General features: G+C 46.3%; 1 protein-coding gene across 3 annotated transcripts in view; it reads right to left on the bottom strand.

Moving 5' to 3' along the window:
* Plxna4 (plexin A4) overlaps positions 1-26,232 on the bottom strand; it is a 438,703-nt gene that overhangs the window by 171,985 nt on the left and 240,486 nt on the right. The gene's annotated exons all lie outside the window — the stretch shown is intronic.

Genomic DNA, 26,232 nt, shown 5'->3' with positions numbered 1-26,232 from the left:
CCTTGTTCCATCGCTTCCTATGATCAAGCAAAGCTACCACGTACTCTGGCTGATTCCAAAGCCTCTGCTGTCTTCCTCTTATGTTTCCTGCATGTTCTGTTTCCATGCCAGAGGGTCAAAGTCCCAAGGGCAAGTGTTTAGGGGTCAGGTCATGGATCCAGCCATACCCTTTCCATCTTGCCTCATATTAATATTTGCAGCATGTATTTGGTTTGTCGGGTGGCCTCAGATGAAATACAGGGCTCAGAGACTCCATCTCAGGACCACTGTGAAGATTTCAGTGTGTAGATTATGAACCACTCTTGGTCACTAGGAGTTAAGAGCATGTACATGTGAGTTGAAGCTAATTGGTATGCACTGTGCTTGATTAGTGTGGAGATGCAGATGAAACAAAAGATCTGGATGGCATCATAGCAGAACAGTGCTTCCCAGCAAGGTCCCCAACAGCCACCACACACCAGTTGTTTAATAAGTGTTTACTAAATTAACCAATGAGCATGCACACTCCATTCATAACGGGACACACCCCAAAGGGTCCCAAAGTTCTCAGACACCCTGTGACTGTCTCCTAAGCTTACCTCTCCTAATGTCACATCATCCTAAATGATCACCAGGCCTCCTAACACCAAGAACCTATCTTATATTGCTCCCAGCTGTCTATAGGAAAACTTCGGGAGACCAACTGTTGCTCATCCCCCTAGGTACTGTTCTGCAATTTTCTTGAGAAATAAATCACCCAGGGAGCATCAGACAAGTGTGTATTAGCTCGACATCTGCTCTCACTGATGAGCTCTGCTCTGGTCCTTTCCCCACAGCCTCATCAAGCTGCTGGGGCACCAGTCTTTCTGTGGAGCGTGAAGGCTTCCTTGCAGGGACAGATGTGAGTACTGTTGTGTAGCAAAAAGTCTATGTTTACTTGGGACAAAGGAGTGAAGAATCAGCTAACCAGAAGAGGGAGAATACAAACAAGGATGAGGAGTCTTCCTCTTGCAACCTCTTGGCCTTTGAGCCCATGATAGCTCCACATTGAGAGCCACACGGGTCCAAGTGGCACCACTGCTGGATGAAAGACTGAGGGCTGCTTTGAGATATTAAGAGACTGGAAAAGCCTGGAACCAGATGATAGATCTATAGATCTATCTATCTATCTATCTATCTATCTATCTATCTATCTATCTATCTATCTATCTATCGATTGATCTATCTACCTATCATCTATCTATCATCTATCTACTATCTATCTATCTATCTATCTATCTATCTATCTTCTATCCATCCAAGGAGTGGGAAGACAAAACAAGGTGAGAAGATAGAATCCATGCATGCCACATTACTGAAGACCCAGCTCAGGTGTCGCTGAGAATGGAAGGTTCCTCCACCATCCCACTAGATGCCAAGACAGAGCCCACGCCCTCCGTGTACTACAGCAATTGTCCATGCACATCTTGCTCAGCAAATTCCCATGCTCCATGCTCTTTCAGCCTTCCTTCATCCTGTCTGTGTGCTTCTCAAATACAGGGCTCACAGCACAAAAGACACCAGAGGGACTCCAACCTTGCGTTGACGGTTTTTGGCTTCAAACCTGTACTTGACAAAAATGCATCTAAAGGTAGATGTTGTCATACGCCGTGGTGAGGATGTCTGTTACTTTCCAGTAACAAATGCCTGGAGCCTCTTGGAGTGAGCCTCACCCAGTGCCATCTTCCAGACTACCACATGGGATTTCATGTTTCCTCTTTCTATACTGCTCCTGTAGGTCTCCCCACACACAGCCTTTGTCCCATCTTTTTTTTAATAGACGTCACCCTAAAAAATGCTTGGAATTGTCCCAAATGAACTTCTAGGAATTCTTGATGACTGGAGTGAGGCATGTGAATAGCTCAGAGCCAGAAAACTCTATCCCCAAAGGCACTGTGGAGAAGGACCCTTTCCTGACTTCAAGTTGTGGATGTGAAAAGGACATTCCTGTGCCTGGATGATGTCACCAGACAGAGCTGGAATACACAGATATAGAACTCTGGGAGCCAGGGGGCCCAGGGGAGAGGATGACTAGGATACTACAAAGACTCTTTTGACCACCTCTTATCCACCCCACTCTCAGTTGAGTGGCCTAGAGACACACTCAAGTCAGATGGTAACCTTTGACCTCAGTAAGGGAGTGCCTAGAGGAAAAGGAGGTGTCAGAGTTGAAGTGCCTCAGTGCCTAGCAAGGAAAATGTATACTATGTGCCTATATGAGATGCTCATTCTGCCAAAAAGCCTATGGGTTTAATTGCAGAGAAATGCATTTTAGAATAAGATATTGGAAAACCATCCTATCTGTCACTGGCCACAGTGATTACAATTATTTATGCAGCAGCACCATGGCCTGTGTGTTTCACAGCAATTACACTATTGATCTCAGGACTCAGAGGCACTGAGCAAAACCCATAGGTATTGTCCCTGTCCCCATGGGAATTGTCTCTCCCATGCTTCAGATGTAAAAACTGAGGCTATCAAAGACAAAGAGAGCAAGCTCCCTTCTTGCATGTTCTTTATGCAGGCTACCAGCAGAAGGTGTGGCCCAGATTGAAGGTGGATCTTCCCACCTCAAGTAATTTCATTAAGAAAAAGAAAATCCCTCCTAGGTTTCCCCAGCTGCTTGTGCTTTAGTACATTCTAGACATAGTCAAGTTTCCAACCAAGAAGGGTGATCATATTAGGCCTCCCAAGATTTTAAATCATGCAATGATTTAAATAAACCCTATAGATTCCAATCACAGCTCTGCCTGGAACTGGCTGTGTGGCTTCTGGAAAATGATTCAACTTCTCTGACCTTTGTTTTCCTCACTCATGAAACCCAACCACTAAGAGTACCTTCCCCATTCGGTTATTGACAGGCTCCATAGCCCTGTCTCCTCTCTAGGAATCATTGAAAAATGATGGGGTTAAATGCCCTCTGAGGTCCAAATTACAAATTATACAGAATAAATACCTATAATTACATATAGCCACATGCAATTATTTTACTATAAGCATAAATCTGTCTATATTTATTATATAACACACACACGTGTGTGTGTGTGTGTGTGTGTGTGTGTGTGTGTAGAAAGGTTATAAATGGACAAAAAAAGTCTTAATAGATAAGGGTGGGGAAATAGGAAGCACTTTTAAGGAATTAAACAAATGTATCTCTTTGTACAAATTTCACTTAAAACTGTTTCAGGGACTTCCCCCTTGCCTCAAAAGCAATGTGAGTCTCAAATTTATATCACAACACACACACACACACACTCCTCAGTGTTCATTTCATGTAATGGCCTAGGCATAAAACAGAATGGTTTGTACTCTGAGGTTGGTTCCTTTCCTCCCCTGAAGACCTCAGGCCGCCTCAAGCCAGTGTCCACCACCAGAGGCCACCTGTTCCTTTCTGCTTCTGTGGGGTCTCCAGAGCTGACCCTAATCAGCAAGGAGGCAGAAGGGGGTCAATGGGGAAAATGATGGAGGGGAAGAGGATGGGGGGAGTGGGGGAGTTGAGATTTTACAAGTTTCCATGTCCCCTAACTGCAAAAATGGTCTCTATCAAGCCTGCAAAACACAACCCCCATGACAAAACCCATCCTCTTTATCCATAGACCTTCATCTATTAACTGACCTACTAACCACTTGATTTCCCATTTCACAAAGTGGATCTGAGAAAGGCCCAATTCTGATCATACCCGCATGTTATACTGCAGAGAGAAGGGAGTGAAATCCAGTGGGAAAAATAGCCTCCTATCACACATGCCCTTCCTAGATTTCTAAGCAAGTGACTATTTCCTTGGTCTCCAGTGGGCTGTGAGCACTTTTTATACTGATTCTATATAAATAAAAGTGTCAGGGACTCCAGGATCATCTTATCCTGCACTCTCCTAAGCATGCAGCTGGATTCTGTGTTCTTTCTCCATCGCTATCCCTTCCCTGACTTTTCCACTGGCATCTAAGATGAGCACTGGGAAGGGCTGGAAATGCAGTGACTTTTCCGTGACTGGAGCTTGAGAGATAGGACCAGAACGACTCTTATACTGTTCCACTGAGAGTCCTTTTGTCTAGTTCACTCCATAGTGTGCACCTACTGTGTAAAATCCTGCTCGGAGACAGGGAGGATTCCAATGGCATCTGGCTGGTTCCTACCTTCATGATCTCCTTGTCTAAAGCAGTTACCTTTAACAGGGTGATTTAGAAAGCCATTTCACATTTATTTTCCAATTTGATTCACACCAAGCATAGTAAGTGAACAATAAGCATTTATACATTAAAATGAACCATGATCTCATGAAGGTAAGGAGGACAGCTATTTTTATTCATGTTCCATATATAAATAAATGAAGAGTCATGGAGGCCAAATGGCACGCCCAAATGCCAGATATAGCTAGCAAGTGGTGGGCTCAGGATTTTCCAACAGGCCTCCTGCCAATATGCCCTGCCAATCATACCACCTCCTCCTGAGTGATGTATATTCAGATCCCAGGTTGTGTGGGCCCCAAAGGGAGAGGGGAGCTTCTTAGCATGGTAACAACTTGAACTGATTTTAAAGGAAGAAGCATGTGTGTCCTGGGCCAGGCTGGCCGGGGCCAGTGCAGAGATGGAGGAGAGTACTGTATGCATGCAATAGAAAGGGACTGTGTGTGGTCCGGGCACGTGATTAGAGTAAAATGGTGAGAGGGAAGTCTGGAGTAGGAGGTTGGATGGAGGCATAGAGACTTTTGAGTGTTCTTCAAAGCACTGGCTTAGTCTGGAGGCAAAGCAGAGAACGCTGCGTATTTCTGAGATGGAGATGGATTTGGTCTGCTCTTTATAAAAGTGAGACAATGTAATTTTGACCCACACTCCCATCTTGGAGAATATGCTATATATAGGTCACTAAAGAAGCACTAAGTCATACCTTCCATTGAGGTAAACATTTACTTACCATCTGAAATCGTGAAAATACAAAAGTCTATGCCAACACCCTATGTCTACCAACTTTGTCTTGGGAGGTGGCTGAAAAAGGTTCTAAAGCTTACCATGTATCCCAGTAAGCCCTTGGGATGCTAAGGATAAAATATCCTATGCTGCAGATTCATCTGATACACCTGACCAGCCTATGATGGCTAATCTTCATTGTCAACCTGACTGGATTTGGAGCCACCTGAGAGATACACCTCTGCTGTTTCCAGAAAGACTTCACTGAGGCAGCAAGACTCACCCTGAACAGGACTCGAGTCTCAGACTGAATAAAAAGAGGCAGGCAGCTGAGTGTCAGCCTTCATCTCTCTCTGCCTCCTGGCTGCGGACTGATTCTGTGTAACTAGTTACCTCATGGCCCACATCCAGGCCTTTCTCGCTGGGATGGGCTAGATCTCCACAGACCCTGAGTCAGAATAAATCCTTCCTTACTTAAGATGCTTTCATCAGCCATTTTGTTACAGCACCAAAACATAGCTAATACACAACCCAACACCCCACTGTAGTAACAGAATACACTGTAGTCATGCCTTGATCCTCTTGCAATCATGTGACTAAGTGAGGGCTGTGTCTGGCCCAGCATCACAGGAGAGAATCATACTGTGGGGCTCTGGGCCAGGAAATGCCACAATTCAAAGTCTAAAGTGTGACTTCTATGGAACGCTGACTGTGTCCATTCCATTGTCAAGTTGAAGCTCTAAGTGAGACCATTATAAACTGGGGACTATCAGCAGCATCTACTACATTCCCTGGGTTCTCCCAGTGCCAAGTTTCTACGTTTACATTGGGGATAATAACACATTTCTTTCCAGCAAGGTTTCCACCTGAGGCTTTGAAAGCCTTCACATTCTCAACAGAATCTGAATTAATCAATTTAGGATTCTGGAAAACAGGAGATTTAGCCTTTTAATTTCACTCTCCCATGATGGAGTTGTCACGGGGAATGAAGATGCTCAACTCTCACAAGCCTGGAAGACTGTAAAGTGCAGACATCCAACTCCCCCATGAAGCATTTACCCTACAGTAGTTTCATGCCTCAAACTTTGGAGAGGGTTTTCATATAGGTCACACCAGTGGCTCTCCGAGCCTTGGGGCTATAGCCAGCTTTCAGAGCCCTTAGGAACCAGCCTGCTAGCAGAAGACTGACCAAAAGCTGGATGTGAAACGACTATACAAATTCCTGTTCCCACTGCAGTTGCATTGGTTCTTGGGCTTTAAACCTACTGCCATTACCAGGTAGCCTTGACACTCATTTTTCTTTCGACAATTTTACAAGTGAAGCATCAGAGACTTATCTTGGAAAACCCGCCATTTAAGTCCCCCACCTCCCTCTATAGATCAATGCATCAATTAGCATGAACAAATAGGGTGCTATAAATCTTACCGTTGCTTGGACCTAGGTATATACTATTGTGTTGTGTTATATTTAATTAGGCTGTGTTGGGTGAAATGTGCTGAATTGAAAGAGTTACTGCAATGGATTGGATTGGACTGGAGTAGACTAAATTGGGTTGAGCTCCATTAGGTTGACTTAAGTTAGGTTGAGTGGGATTGAATTGGGTTGGCATTACTGGTCTGTGTGTGATCAAGCAAGACTGAATCCCAAATCTCTCTTGTTTGCTTAGATTCTGGGCCTTCCAATGCCTACTTACACACACTTGCTGAGCCACAGTGGCCACGCTGTGTGCGGCAAGAGCAAAGTGAGGCTCCACATGCTGAGGATGGTACCACATTGCCTGAATACCAGCATCAGGGACCCTCCTAGTCATTCCCTTTCCTTAGCTGGCTCAGCTTACAACCATCCAGGCTACTTCAGAAAGCAGTAGGGAAGAAAATCAAAGGCAGGGAGGGACCGAAGAACAAGTGAGAAGCAGGCAGAGCAGTGGGGAGGGGTGGGGGCCAGGCAGCTGAGGTCTCATGCCAGCAAGTGAGTTCGGATGCCAGCGAGCAATCTCTCAGTGTGCGAGAATCTGACTCCTGGGAAAGGCTGTGATCTATTTTCCCTCCAAACCCAAGGTAACTCGGTCAATGAAACTCAGTCCTAAGTGGTTGTAACATAAGGCCACAGACAGAGACAGGGCAATGTCCGAAGTTCATGTGCACGCAACAGGTGGTGGAGGGAGAGCAGGTAGGCAGAAGGGTGACAGGTCTCAGAGTAGCCCTGGGGGGACTGGCACCCTTCCTAATTGAAAGGGGAACACTCCCACCCTCCTGAGCACCAGGGGAAGTCACAGTGAGTTACCCCTTTGGTAACCCCATCTGATCACTAAAGGGGAAGGGGGGTTGCAGAGAGTAATATTACCCAGAATTCAGAGCTTCGAGGGAAAGGCATCTTACTACTCTGTGCTCAGTTGCTTTGGATATCGGGGGGCTTGGTGGAAGGCAGGTCAGCCGCTCTCCTCCTTCGTGTCCCTCTCCCTAGAACTGGGAGCCCCTCTCTCCTATCTCCGTCCACCAAGGGAGGAGCTCCTCCGCTCTCACCAACACGTTTGCCTTCTGTGCAAGAAGGAATCTTTTAAAGTTTCTAGTTTTCATTGTGCACTTGGTTTTCCTTCTCCTTCTCACTCCAATCTCATCTGTCTCTCAAGACAGAAACCTAATCCATCTGTGCTCCCCACAACGGGGAATTCCAGCTGCTGCTGCAGGCTGCAGGAGGCTGGAGGGGGCCTGCTCAGTGAGGTGTGTAGACATTCATGTGTAGTATATAAATGGCTGCGAATATACCTATGTGTGCACCCACGTGCCTGTTCATTTGTGTTTTCCAAAGCTGCTCTTTAAACCAGTGTGTGTGGGGGGGGGGGGCACACCGAATCTTGCATCTCCTTCTGCAGCCAGTAGGTGGCAGAGCTGTGACAGGCCACTGATTCATGGTGCTCGGGTCAGGACTTAGAAGTTCACATGTACCCTGAAGTGGCCTGTGCAGAGGTCCTGCACAAGATGGTTTGAAGGAGAGCTGGCCAAAACGCTTCTGAAATCTCTTATCTACCTCTCCTGCTCTCTTCTCCTTCTCATTGTCCTCCCTAGTTTTATCTAGAAAAAGGGATGTTTCTTCATGCTTATTAAGTGTTTGCTGTATGGTTTTTAGGCTGAGTGGACATTAACCCTGCCTGTAGGGTTTGTGGAAATACTGCTTTCCGGGCTCCATCCATGTGAGTTGTCACTCATCAGAGCTGCAGGGACCTGGGAAATTTAATTTCAAATAAACACTTCTGGTGGTTGGTATGCTGAGTTCAGAATGAGGAAGAAAACTACTGAATACAGGGCCACCTAGACCTGTCTTCAGCCCTTGGGTCATTTATGATCCTGCTAGTTTTCACCACAGCAGCAGCCTGCCTCTGCTGCCAAAGCAGTTACGTCATCATCTGTCACCGCCGTCAGCTGTGTGATGTGTACACCCCTTAAAAGTGCCCCCCGGAGCACAGCTCACACTCCTGTCTCTTTTCTCACTTGTATCTCTTCTTCCTCCTGTCTGTCTGTCTGTCTGTCTGTCTGTCTGTCTGTCTGTCTCTCCCAGGTCCCCACTCCGATATGACCTATCACCCTTTCACTCTCCCCCTCCCCCAGTAAACCTCTTGGGCCAACTCTGTTGCCCCTGGTGTGTTTGCTTAGTGGCATTCCTTGGCAGCACCCGCCAAAAGGTACCTACTTCATCTTTCTTTTTTATTTATCATTACAGTCCCTCCCACCTGCTTCCTGTCTTTCAGCTGCTACATGCTGAGGGCTTAGTTCCCATTCTTAATCACTTTGCTGGGTCTTCCAGCTCATTCCCTGGGGTCATGCGACTGTGGGGCTTCCTATCGAGTAAGAAGATTTTTCTCACACAGCACACAGGAGTCCTGTCACCCCAGCCTTGCTCCTAGGCCCTTCCCCACACTCCTACATCCCTGTCCCCAAGTACCTGAGTCAACTGCCCTGGTAAAATGTTCCACAGATGAGCGACCTGAAGCCACACCCACAGTCACAGTTGAGAAACAGGGCGCAGGTGACAGAGATGCGTCTCTCTGCATCCTGAAGTTCCAAAGTCTGGAATCATGGCACCCCCAGGGTCACATCTCTTGGAAGGCTACACAAGCCCCCCCCCTTCCCACTTCATGGCTGCTCCCAACCCCTGGCGTTCCTTGGCTTGTGGCAACATCCCTTCTTCCTCAGGAATGCGAACTCTTGGACTCAGTCAGAAGCTCAGGGGATCTGGAGCAGTAGCCTGCCTTGAACAAATCTTGATGCTTTCTTATGCTTGAAGTGATGGTTCCAGCAGCAGAGGACATGAGGGGCCCCCGGCAACTGCCAGCAACAGAGCGTATCGCTGATTGCCAAAGATCTCCCCATTCTTCTGTGTTCTGTGGGCAGGCTTGCTCCTCCCTGAGGCCCTTTACATGGCCTCGTGTGAGCAGCTGGAGAATGTCAGCCATCCACTCCTCCCATCAGTCTGCCCTCTGTGTCTCCTTACCTGGCTGCCCCCCAGACATACTTGCGTGTCCTCACCTCCCTGCAGCTCTTTGTCTTGACAGAGGTAGGTTAAGTTAGCTCTGCTCACACGTAAAACAAACTGTTATTTTTTTTCTATCTGCCAAGCTGCTGAAGGCAAGGATGTCAAAGCCCAGGGTGTGCGTGAACAGAAGATCTACGGTTATCCTAGCGTGTCTGAGTTCTAAGCGAGTTTTTGTTGCTGTTAGGTTTTGTTTTTAAAACCATGGTCCAATTCCCTGGGAGCTGTCAGTGGAAACCTCTTGGATGTGCTTTATGCCAGAAGTGACAGCCTCTGTACACATTGCCTAATCCAGGGGACCAACGACCACCATGAATAAGAGGTGGTGGGTCACTGCTGGCATCTGTTCACACTTCTGATCCCCAGGAAAGGCTATTTTCCAGCCACCTTAGATGCTGGTATGTGCCTGTTCGCACACAGACCAGCAGGTAGGTAGGGAGATAGACAGGAAGGGGGGGTGTCTGGGAGACAGACGTTAGAGCCTAGTAAATATTCAAGAAATGAAAACTATTTCAGTGATGAGATGGGGAGGGTCACAAAAATCTTCTTCAGAGAGATAAGATACATGTACTAAAAGTGTAGGTATATATGTGTGTCCGTGTATGTGTGCATATGTGTGCATAAAGAGTTGAACCCTTCTAGGACAGTCCCAAGTCCCTGGGGACTCTGCCCAGGCTCAACGTGGTCAGGGAAGGAAGCTGTGGAAGAGGAAAGGGAAGGGATGTTAGAAACATAGGAGCCCCCTAGAATTCCACCTCCCCAAAGAAGGTAGCAGCATATAGAAGGTCTTAGCGGATTTGTATCCAGCTTTTCTATCTTCTAACTCTCAGTCAAAAACAGGAATCATCATAGTAGAATCATTGTTCAATCGAAATGAATACAGACAGGGAAAGGGGCTTGCACAGAGACTGTGTGAGGAATCTAAACATCTTCACAGGCAGGCACTTTGGCCTGAGACCCAATTTGCATAGAATCTATAAGCCAGCCAGACAAGGGCTTACTTGAGTTTAGCTTCCCTTAAAGGGCTGCCCACATTATTTCCATTCCATCCACATCAGGATGCAAGAGATGTGTGTGCTGCAGAGCAAGGAGGCAGCATGGGGGTGGAGAGACAGCTGGGTGGTTAAGAATGGTACTGTTCTGGTAGAAGATCCAACTTTGGTTCTTAGCTCGGTGGTTAAGAATGGTACTGTTGTGGTAGAAGATCAAACTTTGGTTCCTAGCTCGGTGGTTAGGAACAGTACTGTTGTGGTAGAAGATCAAACTTTGGTTCCTAGCACCCATGCAGGTGCTGCAACTGCCTGTAACTCCATCTCCAGAAAGATCCGGTGCCCCTGGCCTCAGAGGGTATCTGCACTCACATGTACATACCCATAGAGACACACAAACACACAGACATGCACATACAGAGACACACATACACACACACATACAGACAGAGAGAAAGAGAAAGAGAGACCCACAGACAGGTACGCATGGAGACACACACACACACACACACACACACACACACTTAAAATAAGTTTTAAAAACCAAAGGGAGAGCAGTTGAGTGTACTGACCACAGCTCCCTCTTAGTCAGCGACTCTGTTGCCATTACCCCTAGGGCACTATCTAGCCCCAAACACACCTAGTCCTGGAGACGTAGAGTCTCTCTACCACTACTGGTTTAGGGAGCTGAAAACCCATATGCATCCCCTCATCTCTACTTCTTAAATGCCTCATGTGACATGTGTATTTTTAAACTTTTGTGATTTATTTTGTACTATGGGCTAAAGAAATCACTGGGTCACTCTTTGAGATAAGCAGAGATGTTTAGGATGAAAGGGATGTCACAAAATCCCAAGAGTCCATTTTCTGTGATGCAACAGAGTCATTCAGACTGAATAGGACATTCAATCCCCCATTGCTCTGAGGTGTCTTCTGAAAATGCAAGTGGAAAGACATCAGAATGAGAAATACAAGGTTGGAGGAGGGGATCTGTTTATATCAGTGTTCATTAATTTTCTGGTGCTGATGAAACACTATGTGACATGATGGAAATTCATGGAGGGAAGAGATATATGGAAGGAGAGACTCATAGCTCAGGTGGCCATTGAGCTGTGATACCCATGACTTCACCTTGTCTAGTTCTTCTTCCTCCCCATCCCCCAACATGGTTGTAAATCACCTGTGCCTGCATATTGCTTAGGGATGACACTTGATTCATGTAACCAATGGCCAGATGCTTGGGAGGAATGCAAAGCCATGGAAAATGGGAGACTCTTGGGTTGGCAATGTAGTGGCTACAACATTCTTTAGCCAACTTCCTCAGGAATGAGTTGTTCCCAGGTCCCTGAGGGATGGTCTAGTCAGTCAAGTACATGGGCGGGCTCACTCCACAGAAAAACAGCATTGGCCGGCCTATCTTCTCCTCTCTACTTCCCACAATCCCCATGTCATTTTCCCTCTTGTTACTATGTCCCTGGGTATTTGTCCAAATTTGTCAGGGGAAAGAGGAACTGATGGCAGACAAAAATGAGCATTTGCTGAGCTCTTCACACAGTGTAAAGATGTGGGTGTGTTGATGAGTAGAATAACCGTAGCACTGCTTGGTCCATCTGGTCTTAGTATGACACACTACACAGTGCTTGCATCAGCTCCTCCAATTGTGACAGTAACCTGAGAATTTGGCCATTATCACTTCCAGAGGGACACCAATTCCCCATTCCATGGTTGACCTAGCTCCTCCTCATATCCAAAATACAATTAATTCATATACTAATATCCAAAACCATTTGCTATGCAAAATTATTTTGAACTTAATCTGGAGCGGACTCTTGGCTTCATAGCATGTTTTCATTTGTAGCCAAATCTCATTCCCTTCTTCTCTTAGTTAGGGTTTCTATTGCTGCAATGAAATACCGTTACCAAAAGCAACTTGGGTAGAAAGGGTTTATTTGGCTTATACTTCCACACCACTGTTCATCAGCGTAAGAAGCCAGGACAGTAACTCAAGCAGGAACCTGGAGTCAGGAATTGATTCAGAGGCCATGAAAAAGTTCTGCTTACTAGCTTGCTCATTATGGCATGCCTAACATTTCTCAAAGAACCCAGAACCCACCAACCCTGGGATGGTACCACCCACAATGGGCTGGTCTCTTCTCCATCACTCACTAATTAAGAAACTATCTCACAGGCTTGCCTATTGTCCAATCTTATGGAAGCATTTTTTAATTGAGGCTAATTCCTCTCAGATGACTTTAACTTATGCCAAATTAGCATAAAACTATCCAGCACACTTCTCCATGGAATGATGAGAGGACAATTTATTCTAGACACTGAGGCAGATGCTCTCCTCCAGTGTAGGTCTATTGTCCTCCTGTCCCTCAAAGGTTCCACCTTGCAGGACATCATTGTACCAGTTACTCCTCTGGGAGGACCTCATGGGCCATGGTTGAACAAGACTCAGCTAACCCCTAGAGAGGTGACCATGATTAGGTTAAGAACATTATCACAGGTTCTGAAAAAAGGCTCAACCCAAGATTAAAAACCATGTGAAGCAATTTACAAGGTTGTCATGGCAGGAAGGCTTCATCACCCCCACCGTTATTGTCATCATTGTTGTGTCTTTTCAGTGTCTTGGAAGCTACAGGAAAAGTGCCTTATTGTCTATGGCAGTATGAGTCTCCTCTCACTATGGCTCCTCCAAGCATGTAGTGTGTGATTCTACACAAAATGAAAATGGATTCAGGTGCAAATAATCCCAGCATCCACCAGAGGACCGCTGAGGACCTGGACAACTCTAAGATAACTAGAGACAGCAAGGCAATAGGTTAATGAGGAGCCTGGAGACATTTGTATCTCCTACAAAGCTACTGGAGAATCACAGGCAAGGACTTTCATCCACAAATTCTCTACTGGGATGCTAAGATCCAAGGAGAGGGGGAAGATAATGGGTGGGAATAGAAGACAAGATGGGGAGCAGAGAAGAAAGCAGAAAGGGAGTGAAGGAAGGATGGACAGAGACAAAAGCACACAGAAAAGAACAGCCTGGTCTGAATCTTGAATGAAAATGCCCCACCAGATCTGCATCTCTTGCTAACAGCCATTTTTGTTTTTATATATTTTAGCAGGGTGTGCATGTCATGTAATCACTGTTTTAGTTCATTTTCCCCCAATGATAGGTGGTGATAAGTCACGTTGGTTGTTAATAATCTACAATTACCTAACAAATTTTCAGCTTGTAGTACAGCATCATTAATATGTTTAATTTATCGTTACAATTCCTTCAGGTTAATGGTTTGAAAGTATGCTGGAGTTTAATCTGGGCCGTTATTATTAAGCGCTTGTTTCTTGTTAAAATGTAAAGCTGAGATAGTCAAGATTTACTTGGGATAAAATGGCTGGAGTAAATCTCCCCTCATCTTTCCATGGAGACAGGAATGAGAATTGGCTATTGAAAACATGCTATGAATCTAAGAGCCCCCTTCAGATAAGTTCAAAGTAATTTTGCAGATTAAATGGTTTTCCCCCCAGGGCTAATGGGAGTCCTTCCAGAAGCCAAGGTTTGTACTAGAAGGATTGTATGGGTGCTACAGGGGTGGGGGGACAACAGCAAATGGATGGGAACTGAATTTTTCCCAAAAATAGATGCCCCAAAGATTCCTGGGATAGTATTTGAATGGCAGGCAGTGAGTGACAGGAAACAGAATACACTTTATGGGCCTTCCTTATGTCCTCAGGGAAAGATTACAGTCAAGAATTCCCACCCCAGCAGAGCACAGAACAGAGAACCAGCCTCCTTCTCTGCCCAGGATTTTGCTGGAACATTCAACCGGCAGACTGTCACAGGAACACTGGTGGCTAGGTGCCCCAACTTGCCTTTGCTTCTAGGGCTGCCCTACCTGGTGACTCCTGGCCACACCATGGAGAAGACAGCAAACCTCACTCAGTGGCTCCAGTTTAACCATACTGATGTTCACAGTGGCTTTTAGACAGTTTAAGACCTCCCTTATTGGGGAGCTGGCAAGATGGCTCAGTAGTTAAGAGCACTTGCTAACCAATCTTGATGACTTGAGTTCAGTCCCTAAAACCTATGCTGGGAAAGAATAGACTCCAATAAATTGTTCTCTGATTTCCACAATTGTGTGTGGAGATCTCTCTGTCTCCCTGTCTCTATGTGTATAAATGAATGCAAAAAAATTAAGAAAAAAACTTTTCTTGGATTTGAGGTGTGGGCAAGGATGTTTCACGACTTCAGAGAAGTTTCCAGATCTCTGGTCACTTACAGTTTGTTGATAATTGAGAGAACAATGCAATTCTTCCTGTTTTAATTATCAGGGCCCCTGTTATCCTACCTCTGGCTACCATGAGAAACCCAGGGATTCAAGAGTCATTGGTTGGATATGTTAACCAAATACATATGGAATCCCACCAGATACCTGTGAATGACTTTATTTGTATATAATATCTTTGCAGATATAATCAGGATAAGATAACTAGGTAGAACCTAATTCAACATAATTGGCATCATTATAAAAAGAAAGCACCATGTGAAGGTGAAGACAGAATAAAGTAACGCACACAAGCCAAGGAATATCCAAGACAGATAGCCAATGTCAAGGGGGCCAAGGACGGCTTCCGTCCTGAATCTTGGGGCAGGATATGCATCCCCACCAACACCTCCCTTTCCTGTTTCTGTCATCTTGAAACTTAAGAGCCACCCAGTTTATGATGCTCCCTGATTTCAGACAAATGGAAAAAATACAACTAAACTCTGCAAGTTATTCTGGGAAGTTAGAGATGGCCATGTAAATGGAAAGAGAGGACATGGGCTTTGAAGAGCCATCAGGGACTGATGAGCAATGGATGCCCAGAAACTAACATCCAGGACACAGGGACCATCCAATCTCCTTCTTCACATTCTCTCTTCTTTTCAAGAAAACTTTTTTGGTTTCTTAAGATGAGGTTTCTCTATGTAGTCCAGGCTTTCCTGGAACTCATTCATTAGACCTTAAACTAGGCTTAAACGTGCAGATCTGCCTGCTTCTGCCTCCCAATAATAGTTTAAACATTATTTTTGTTTCCTCTGTGAGGATGCTTCTCGATGAGACTAGGTTTGGGGTGAAGGACAGAGTACAGCAGATGGCCCTTCCTTTCACAGGTGGGTGCTATCCATTCACTACAGGTCTAAATAGAACTAACTGTGCAGGCTGGAAGAGAATGTGCTCTGTCTACCTGTTTTCAAGTGGAGATGTTGGTCTCCCGCTTCCATACTCAGACTGAGTGTATAACATCAACATCTTGATTCCTCATCTGGCCAACTGCAGGCTCTAGGACTCAGCAATCTCCATTGACATGGGTCAGTTTTTATAAGCAAAAAAATAATATATAAGCATACATGTGTTTGTATATGCACAGAGAACCACTGTATATACAGTTTTATGCATCTCCATTTTAATTTGGTATTTTACATCAGACTATGACCCACCTTAAATGACCTCACTTTAATTACATCTAAAATTATCCTGTTCAAATAAGGTCACACTATGAGGTACCAGGAGTTAAAACCTCAGTATATGATTTTGGGGTGATAGGAATCACAATTTAATCAACAATGCACAATAAGTAGGCTTGATGTGTATTGTCTTACCCCAGTGTGTGTGTGTGTGTCTGTGTGTGTCTCTGTGTGTGTGATTTTGTTGTAGATATGAGGGTGAGAACAGACAGAGGCATCTGGAGGAGTCCAGACTGAGCATGGCCGGCAGATTGGCCTAAGCTATGAGAGGAGAGAGGGGGAGGGAAACAAAGGAGGAAAAGAGAGAGGGGCAAAGGGAGGGATCAGGAACAGAGAGTAGAGGACCAAGAGAGCAAAAGAGAACCAAGAGTTCCTGCTTCTATCTCTAAGTGCTTTATTGCAGCAGGTATATAACTTCATACACAGATGCAGTTGCCATGTAAACAGCATCAGCATCTCTGGAGGATGAAGTCAAACACACCTTGGGCTTATCAACCTTCAAGCCCTTGACTAATGAATGGCCCCAGTGCTTCCCACTCTGCATACCACTCCCACCTCTATCCAACTGATCACTTTACTCCCAACTCCCTAACCTCCCAATGGCCCCTCCTAGACCAGCTTCTGTCTAGAGTGATTCTGACCCAGAGCCCCTCATGTCTATCTGCTCTCTTAACCTGATCTGCTAATCACCACCTGTGATAGTTTGAATAAACGTGACCCCATAGGCTCCTAGAAAATGGCACTAATAGGAGCTGTGGCCTTGTTGGAGTAGGTGTGGTCTTGCTGGAAGAAGTGTGTCACTGGGGATAGGCTTTGAGGTTTCAAATGCTCAAGCTATGCTGCCTGCTGATCCAGACACAGAACTCTCGGCTCCTTCTCCAGCACCATGTCTGCCTGTGTGCTGCCATGCTTCCTGTCATGACAACAATGGATTAAATCTCTGACCTGTAGCCTAGCCCCAATTAAATGTTTTACTTTATAAGAGGTGCCATGGTCATGGTGTCTCTTCACAGCAATAGAAACCCTAACTAAGACACAACCTCTCTCTGGGATGCCTTCCCTGACTCTCTCAGCTCTGATGTCTCCCACTCCTATAACACATCTGTCTTGGTTTATTTACTATTATTATATTTTTATTGTTTTCTTTTTCATTATAGTGACACTGGAAACTACAGCTAGTTTTGTATTGTCTCTTTGCTTGTGGAATATCAACTCCCCAGAGGCAGGAACCATGCCTGCCTCTTTGCACAGTGTCTGTGCCCTGCTCAGGGACAGACCTGACATTCAGGAAGAAGTGAAGGAGAGAACCAGAAAAGGAAGGAAAGAAAGGAGAGAAGAAAGGGAACTCTCACCCCTACTCCAAATTACTTTTCCAGAATAAGACCCATATACACCTTGCTTGCCTATAAAGTTGAGTCTGCTTTGATGCATTGTACTGGTAACCCTTACAACAGCATGGTCACCATGCCAGAAGTCACATGCAAGAAGTCCTATTACTCTGGGTCCTTAGACATGTGAACGAATACTCTGTGACAAAAGCAAAACCTAAATTTGTATGAGTTACTTATCAAATTAGACTAAAATTTAAATCCTTGTATAGAAGTTTTCATGTATGGGTTCAAAAAAAGAAATAAGAAAATCAACAGAGCACATGGTCAGTTTTGTCCTGCATATGAAGATGGGGCATATATAGAGTCAGTAATTTCCAGTAAGTCCTCCACCTACCACTTGGTTCACCTAAGTATTGAAGAAAGAGGTCCCAACCCTGGCTATTACACTCTGAGAACATGGGTACCCTGGCTCCTACTGGGGGACCCAGGTGAGCTCTGGATGGTGGGGGAGTCAGAGACAACTTCCAGAACTGATGGAAGTGATGGAGTGCCAGATGTCACAGAGGGAGCCTTTGAATTTTCCTCCCAGTCCTGGCCCGTTTTCCTCTAGGCGCCTGACCCTGCTAAAGGGGACTCTGCTTTACTTCCCTATTTGCACTTTAAGTGAGGGGTCACAGGGGTCGGGCAGGCGCTGGCTTCTCTTCCTCCTGACAGATCCATAATTAGAAGGAGACAGAGCATTCAAAGAGGAGCGTTTGGCTCCAGGCACATCCTTGTCAGCCTGTCAAGCAAAAGCCTGTTCTCCATGAGCTATTTTGAGCCACCTTCTCAGCTGCATTTCTGATACTCTAGGCCTGTGTCACCCTCCCCCATATGCATGGTGGCTGTCCTCCTCCAAACTTCATCATGACATCACTGAAGATCCTAAGTTTGGGGGAGGGCCACACAAAGGAGCATTTTGTGTAAGATGTTGGAGGGGCAGAATGGGAAAGTCATCTCATTCTGTCCAAACCTCCTACCTCTTAATCCAGTGTCTTAGCCATAAGGACCAGTGGGTACCACCATTTGCTGTAGTAGACATTTTCTACTGTGGGTATTATCAGCAGATGCCTTAGAGCTCAACATAGTCCTGCCCAGATGCAGGGTGGAACTACTCTAGAGGAGTTTATAGACCAGCAGCTAGAATTCAGAACATGAGAAGTATATCCTCAGCCCAGAAAAATCTCTGCAACTGGGTAATGTGGGGCAGTGTCCAGCAAAATCAGCGCACTACCCAGAAGCCCCTTCATTGTGCCAGCTGGGAGAACATCCCAGAAAAACACATCTGCTCTCCTAAAGCTCTGGGGAAAGCTTAGAAGATCTGTCACCCGGCAGATGGCATGCCCCAAAGTGCCACCATGTCCCATTGCTATAGCCACCACCACCGGAAATGGTACAGCTCACCCAGCATAATCAGTCCTACAAAAAAACCATCCCTAAAGGGCACACCTCACATTCTGCTGTTGGCATAATGGACGGGAGCAGGGGTAGTGAGCGAGCTGGCTCATGGGGTTAACCACCACAGCAGAACATGTACTGATGAAAATGGGTGCTGCTTTGTACGCTGCTAGGTGTGTGAGGTGTCGACTCCAGTTGGTGTTCCCCAGCTCCAGTCAGGGAATTGTGCCTCCACACTTCCCCATCCTGAGCAGACAGAGGGTTCCTGCTGCCTGGGGTCTGCCACAGCATGTGGTGGGAAGAGGCTCTCTGTGGAGAGGCTTGGTTCTCTCTCCATCCTGGAGACAGGCTGCATAGACTCACTCACATTCTCATTAGGGCCCCTGACTGTCCAGTCTTACAAGAGGATTGTCTGGATGAGGATCCAGAAGTCTGGATTCTGAACTGTGCGGCCACCTGGAAGAGCATCTCAAACTAGCAGAGCCATCTCACAAAGGTGGTAATAATGAAAACTTGTCAAATCCGCTGCCTTCGACTGAGAATTATGTGCTGGGCACTGCTGCATATGTTGTAGGTACCATGTTCTGTGTGGCTCATGGCAACTCTGGGAGGCAGAGGCCACTGCAGACAAATAAAAGTGATCTTTTTTCAAGCCCCAAGCCCTGAGCATGCCTCAGACTACAAACGGTCTTGTTCCTTTGCTTTTATTTCTTCAGAACAGTGGTTCACCAAGCACAGCCCTGGGGTTAGCACCATCAGCATCTTTTAATGTATTCAAAATATTCTCTTCTGAACCACCTGGATCAAAACCGCAAGATAGAGCCCAGCGGTCCCTGCCCTACCAGGAATCAGACACCAACTCAAGCTTAGGACTTCCGCTCAAAGAGTTCCTTTGCTGATCCACAAAGGAAACACCTACCTGGAATGTCTGACCTATAATCCACAGGACGGATGAGGCATGACACTTTCATAGATGACAATATCACACCACAACATCAAAAGGTTGGACATCCCTGGATCCCAGGCCAAATGTCGATGCTTAGTTCCTGGTTGTAGCAAATCTGTCTCGTGAGTCAAGCTCCAACCTCACTCTTCCAGGGCCTACTCCAGACCCCTCTGGAGTCCCCGGAGACCTCTGGATTGTCACCCTTTCATTCCCTCACCCTTGCCTGCCTCTCATACTTGGTGAGAGCTTTTGTATCTGCCCTTGCACAATAACTCCTATCTGTGCCCCTGGGGGCTCCACTTTAGGTGCTCAGCCCCATGCCTGCCTATATCCCCAGGGATGCAGTGACTGTCACTCACTGCCTTCACAGACACCAAAGAGAATGGATTAAGCACAAGCTCTAATTGTGGCGGCACTGCCCAGAGCTAGGAGCCAATTCCAGCTGCTTTGCCCTATTTACACAACAGGCACTCCACTCCACCAGACTGTTTTTAATTACAAAATAATAAGAAGCTGCCAGCTCTGCACCAACCACTCTCCAGAGGGACCAAAGGCCACTAAGATAAAAGTAGGTGACTCCCAGCCTCTGTGATCTCTGGAAATCCAGCCATTCTGATGGACCAATGGGCTGAACCCTAGGAATGGCTGGATTCTGAAGTTCTGGTCCTGCTGCCTGAATCACCCTCTCTCAATCTGTGTGTGAGTGAGTGTGTATGTGTGTGTGTGTGTGTGTGTGTGTGTGGTGTGTGCACATTCTCAATCTGTGTGCCTGTGTGTGTATGTGTGTTAGTTCTTGTGTGTGTATATGTGTGTAACTGTGTGTTCTTGTGTGTGCCTGTGTTTGTGTGTATGTGTATATGTGCCTATGTGTGCTTGCGTTTGTCTGTGCCTGTGTGTGTGTACTTCTGTGTGTGCCTGTGTTTGTGTACATGTGTGTGTGTGTGTTTAGGCACATGCGTGCATATAGAGGCCAAGGACAACCTTACTTCCTGCCTTGTTTGAGGTAGGGCCTCTTGTTCTGTACCCCAGCTGCCCTATGAACTTAGAGAGATTCTCCTGCCTCTGCCTCCCACCTTGCCAAAGAAGTACAAGATTTATAGACACACTCCACCACACTTTGGTTGACATGGGATCTGAGAATTTGAATTCAAGTCCTCATGCTGGCACTTTTATCCAATGAGCCATTTCCTTAACCTGCCCCTGAAATGCCCTATGATGACTTTGACCCAGTCTGAGCCCCATGGTGAAGGCTTTATATTTAGAAGCAGTGGGAGACTTTCCTACCCAGGTAGTAGGTATCTGGGGGCTCACAGAAGCCAGGCTCTGTGCTAGGCATCTGGACCACACAGTGCTTAGCACACTTTTGGGGTACTTTGTACTGTGTGCTGAAAGATGTTACTAAGATGCTGTGAGCCTGCAGGCAGGTGAGGAGTGCAGAGAACATTTATTTCCATGAGCTGGCTCTTAAGGAGCATGTGAACATTCTTCTGGTGGGAGATGGGGAGTGGTCCAGTTAAAGGAACATCATGTACAAAGACATGGAGGTGGTGAAGACTGGAAGTGTTAGGTGGCCAGAAGGCACCCAGCTTGGCTGGAGCTGAGGTCATAGAGAGGGATAGAGTGATAAAAGCTTAAGGAGTACTAGTCACCCAACACTGGGGACCCTGGGTCACTAGCCATAACTTAATCCATTGTCTCACAGTGGCAGAGTGAGCACGAGAACGTCACTATCTAACTTTTCAAGCAATCATACTCCAAGTGAACTGGATCCTGTTCATTAGCGAACAATGTACAGGGAAAGGCAGAAGCTGTCCCCAGCCTTTCAAAGTCAAATGGCTCTTCTGCCCCCGAGGAGTCTCAGGGGTTTCCTTCGGACACACTTGAAAATACACAACCGGAAGAGCTAAACCTTGGGTTCTACTAAGATCCCTCCCAGCTCCAACTGGGCTTGGTCATGGAAAGATGAACCACTCAGGCACATGCCACGCCATGACTGATTGAAGAACTGCTGCTTGAGTTGAGCTAGACCATGAGTCAATAGGCTCATAAGGAAGGAGGTGTCTGAGATCACACACAGTCCCAGCATTCCCGGAAGACACCATGTGAACATGACCGGGAGCACCCTGGTCTCTATTCACCCTCAGAGCAGCCCAGGGCGTGTGGCATAAGGAGTAGCAGGTAGAGCTTTAGAACACAATAAAAAATGCTTTTAGGTAAAAGGGGAGGGCATCCCAGGGTAGTCACAGAGCAAAACAATCCCCATTACAGTATCCCATCAGACACCTCCGACTCCAAATAGCTACCTGGGTCTTAGGACCTGCCGGTCATTTTCCAAGGTTCATGACTCCACTCATGCCAGGACAGAGTGAGAGGAGATAGGAGTGGGGCCTGGCGGCAGGGAGGGAAGAGTCAGCCCAAGCAATGGGAGCAGCTCCTGGGTCACATTAATGAGCTTTGTTCTGCATCACCTAGCTGTATAATAACAGCAGGAATTAATACAGCTACAAATTAATAGCGCAGAAGAGCAATCAGGAGGCACAGATACATTTCTAATGGGCTTAGCTGAGAGCCAAAAGCAGATGGATATGGGGGCTTCTCCCAGCTCCAGCCCCTCAACCATGTCAACTAGAGCCAGCCAAGAGGCCATCACACCCTTGCACATGGCCTCCGCTTTGCCAATGTCAGAGCTCTGGTCTCTGCCAAGGGCAATCATTTGGACCCTGCAGGCTGGCAACTCTCCTCCCATCCTTGTTCGGAGTTGCCCTGTAAGGAGCCACCTGCGCTGCAGGACGGCTGGGAAGAGACTCCCCAATCTGCATCTGGCATATGCCACTCCCCAGCAGAGATGAGAGCATTTCTCTCAATTGCCTCCCTTGAGGTCCTATGACCATGTGACCATGGAGAGTTGTCAGGAGCAATTCACCATTAGGGCCAAGTGAATTGCTTACTCAGCCATTAAATCTAATAATGACCTCAAGTGTACATTATTTCTCTCATAATCATCACGTGTGGCTATTGCTCTCAGCTTTTCTTCTATTTGGGAAAGTTTTCCTTTCCTCCCCTTTAGGGGGCCCAAAGCACCAGCACACACTCGGATTTTACTTCCTCTAGGCCCCTCCACAAAGGGGGATGGGCAGAAGTAAGGATGCTAGGTAGACTGCATGGAGACAGCCAGGCGAAGTCTCTCACATGACTGTGGTGTCTCTCCTGCCAACCCACAGGAGGTCCCGTGAGAAAGAGGAAGGGGAACTTAGGGGTTGAAATCTGATTGCAGATGATACCCAGCCACATGATTCTTCATGACCCTAGGGAAGGCACTGGACTTTCAAGGACAGTATGTCATCTAGACAAAATAACGGGCGTGGAAGAAATTTCTAAATTCCATTCAAGTGCTCATGCTTAAGAGTAAGTCATTGTGTCTTTTAAGGGGACATTCCAGGGCTTTCTGGAACCCCCAGTTCTTCCTCTTGGCTTCATACACACTTGAAAGAAGTGTGCACACTTCATGCACACTCATTTGGTCCACTTACAAGGGCGAAGACAATGGGAAAGCTCTTTGCATGGACTGATTGAAGATTTTCAGGCCACAGGAAGAATGTCCTTATCATTCGAGTCCCATCTTAGATGGAGGCACTGCAGTGTGCCAGCCCTCCTCTTACTGCCTTCGGGGACCGGGTATGCCCTGGAGTCAGGAGACATCCCCCTTCCTGCCATCCTCTTGTGACTGCTTATCTTGACAGCATGTGGGTTGCAGGGCAGTCTCCATCCCATCTTGTTTATAGTAAGTCAGACCTATCTAAGGGTTGTTTATATGGTGCATCCAAGGGTCAGATGATCTTGCAAGGTGAATCTTTTCAAATTTGGAAAGGGGAACCATCATCTATGGAAAGCTTGGCAACCTCTTACCCAAGCGCCTGAGATTCCTAAATTTCTCATGGGAAAATTTAAACCAAGACAATTCTTACGAAGGAAGGAGTCCTAGAACCTGGTAAGAGAGAGAAAGAGATCCGTATTCAGCTTGGAAGAGCAAGGAAGAACTTCTGGCAGGAAGGGATGACAAATGGATCCCACACTCTTCTCTTATTGGTTCTCATTGGTGTGGAGAGTTAGATACGGTGGCTGATGGCGCAGGGTAGACCGGTAGAGCATTTCTCCCGCATTCTATCTGAAACTTACAGTCAGGACATGCATTCTTATAGCCAACTGAAGCAAATAGTCCTCTTATATTCCATTCTCTCCCTCTCTCCTAAAGAAAAATCCTGCTTATCACCCATTAAGTTGTTTTCATGACACATTTGAGTTTCTCACAATAATCACTGGGTTAGGTGACTGCAAAAGAATGGTGCTGGTTTCTGATGTTGCTGGAGGTCAGGAAGGACCATTCCTTGGCTCTTCCCTGTGCAACTTGTGGATCCATGACAGCCTTCCCTGGTATGAGGAACGGCTGCTGGGGGTTCATGGGAAGAGGTTTCCAGAAGGAAGGCTTGTTATGGGGAATCCAGCCTAATGTCATTTTGACCAGGTGATTGTAGAGGGCAGCTAGCTACCCCTGAATCTGCTACCAGCCCTGAACTCTATCTAGTCCCCTGGGAGGAGACAGAGGGAAGCAGTTGGGGAAGGGAGCTGGCCATGAGTACCAAGTAACTGCCCGTAACTTAGGCAAGGACAAGTAGCAGGAGAGGCCTCAGAGGGAGGCTCTTTGGCTTCCCTCCCTGACTCCTCCCTGGCTTCTACTGCCAAGGGGCTAACAGGGAGAGCAGGTGCTCGGCTGTAGTTGGTCCTCAGCAGCTAACACTGATGGTGTCTTTAAGGAATTGTCTATATTTGTAGGACTACTGCTCCATAAGGGCTGCTCTTCCCCAAAGTGAGAGCTGAGATGGGGCTTCACATGGCCCTTGCCTTATAAACCATGCCAGGAACATCTCAAGGGAGGCCTCATATTGGCATAGGCACAACTCGAGGATCCTTCAGCCCCTCCCACTTGTCCCCCAAGAAGAGAACTCACCTACTTCCCTTTATAAAGATTTCAAGCCAAACAGAGTTTTGCTCACATATTTAGTTACTGTTTGCATGCTCATTAGATGCATTTAATAATTGGAATGATTTTATAGCATCTCTAACTTTTTGTTTCTGCACTGTGAATCATCTCTCTAATAAAATTCTTGTGGCCCAGTGTAAGATGCAGAAGCAGCAGGGGGTGGATAGAAGTAGACATATATTTTGCACAGAGAGTAGTCTCATGTTTATATTCACGCAGAACTAGACCCTCAGCTAAGAATTACCCCCTGGTGCTTTGTGAGCTGTTTTGCTCACTGTAGCAAGAGACACCCTGGATCCTGAGGCCCGATAGTAACCAGTGGGAAGTCTAAGTTCAGGTTCAGAAAGGACATTAGGCCAGAATCAGGGCTGGACCACATGGGTGGAATAGCAGAAGGTAAGGATCCCACAAACCTCCCCTCTTTACCAGATGGAAAACAGTCTCCCTGCTATTCCTTCAAGTCTACCCTCAGACAGCCCGCTAAGCAGTGCCTGGGATGCCAGTGTTGGTTATAACAAGGTGGCCATCCACAAGGGCTAATGTATTTTAGATGTTACTTCAAGCTCTTTAATTTTAAAAAAATGCAGGCTCTGTGGCTCTCTTTACAGAGTCTTTCTGTTAACCAGAATGTCGGCACTCTATGCTGACAGATCAGCAGTGGAGATGAGCACTCTTAGCCCTGTGAAAATCTTCACTACTTCTGTTAATTATAAAAAATTAGTCAGCATGGTTTTATTTTGAAATACAACCCACTGCCTTGAGGTCTCTTAACAGCTCTTCCTCCTTGATCTGCATGTGCAGCACAAAAATGACTCTAGGTGTAGCCTTTGTGGTGGGGCTGGTTATACACCGACTTCCATGAACTTAAAGTTAGGGCTCTGACACTGGGAGCATAGGGGTCTAAGACTATTGTGCATGATTGCACATGTTTGTAATTCAAGTGCTACGGAGATAGAATGATCTCTTAGTTTTCTGGGTAGGTCTAGCCCAACTGATGAGCTTTAGGCCAATGAGAGACGCGGTCTCAAAGGTTATGGGTAGCCTTCTTGAATAATGACATTTCAGGTTTTTCAAGTTAGTCTCTGTGCCCCTAAATCTACCCACACCCACCCATATGTGCCATATTTGTGTGTGCAAAGAGACACACATGCATTTGCAACAAAAATTTTGGAAAGAAACTAGGAGTTTGGGGATAATGAGCAATATGAACCTTTGAGGCTAGAATAAAGACACTAAATAAACAGTGCTCCTTTTTCTACAATAAGGGGGTGGCTCAGCAATTGCTAAGATCTAATTATTCTATGATGTGCTGACTCAGAAGGCTGTGTTCTCTGTCAGAGGTTGCTCATTTCCAATGCCACCTTCCTCTCCCTCCTGCCCCCATCAATAGACTTAATTTTCCTTAAATGACTTAGCCTTGTTTGGTGGTTTTCAAATACTTTCATTCTGGGGCTCCCTGAACCAAAATAGAAAGTGCATCAACCCTGATTTTAGCTTTAAAGTTCAAGGCCAGCCTACATTAAATTGGTGA

The sequence above is a fragment of the Mesocricetus auratus genome, unplaced genomic scaffold (assembly GCF_017639785.1).
Source record: "Mesocricetus auratus isolate SY011 unplaced genomic scaffold, BCM_Maur_2.0 Super-Scaffold_100019, whole genome shotgun sequence".
Lineage (NCBI taxonomy): Eukaryota > Metazoa > Chordata > Mammalia > Rodentia > Cricetidae > Mesocricetus > Mesocricetus auratus.
This window is presented reverse-complemented; position numbering and strand designations above follow the sequence as displayed.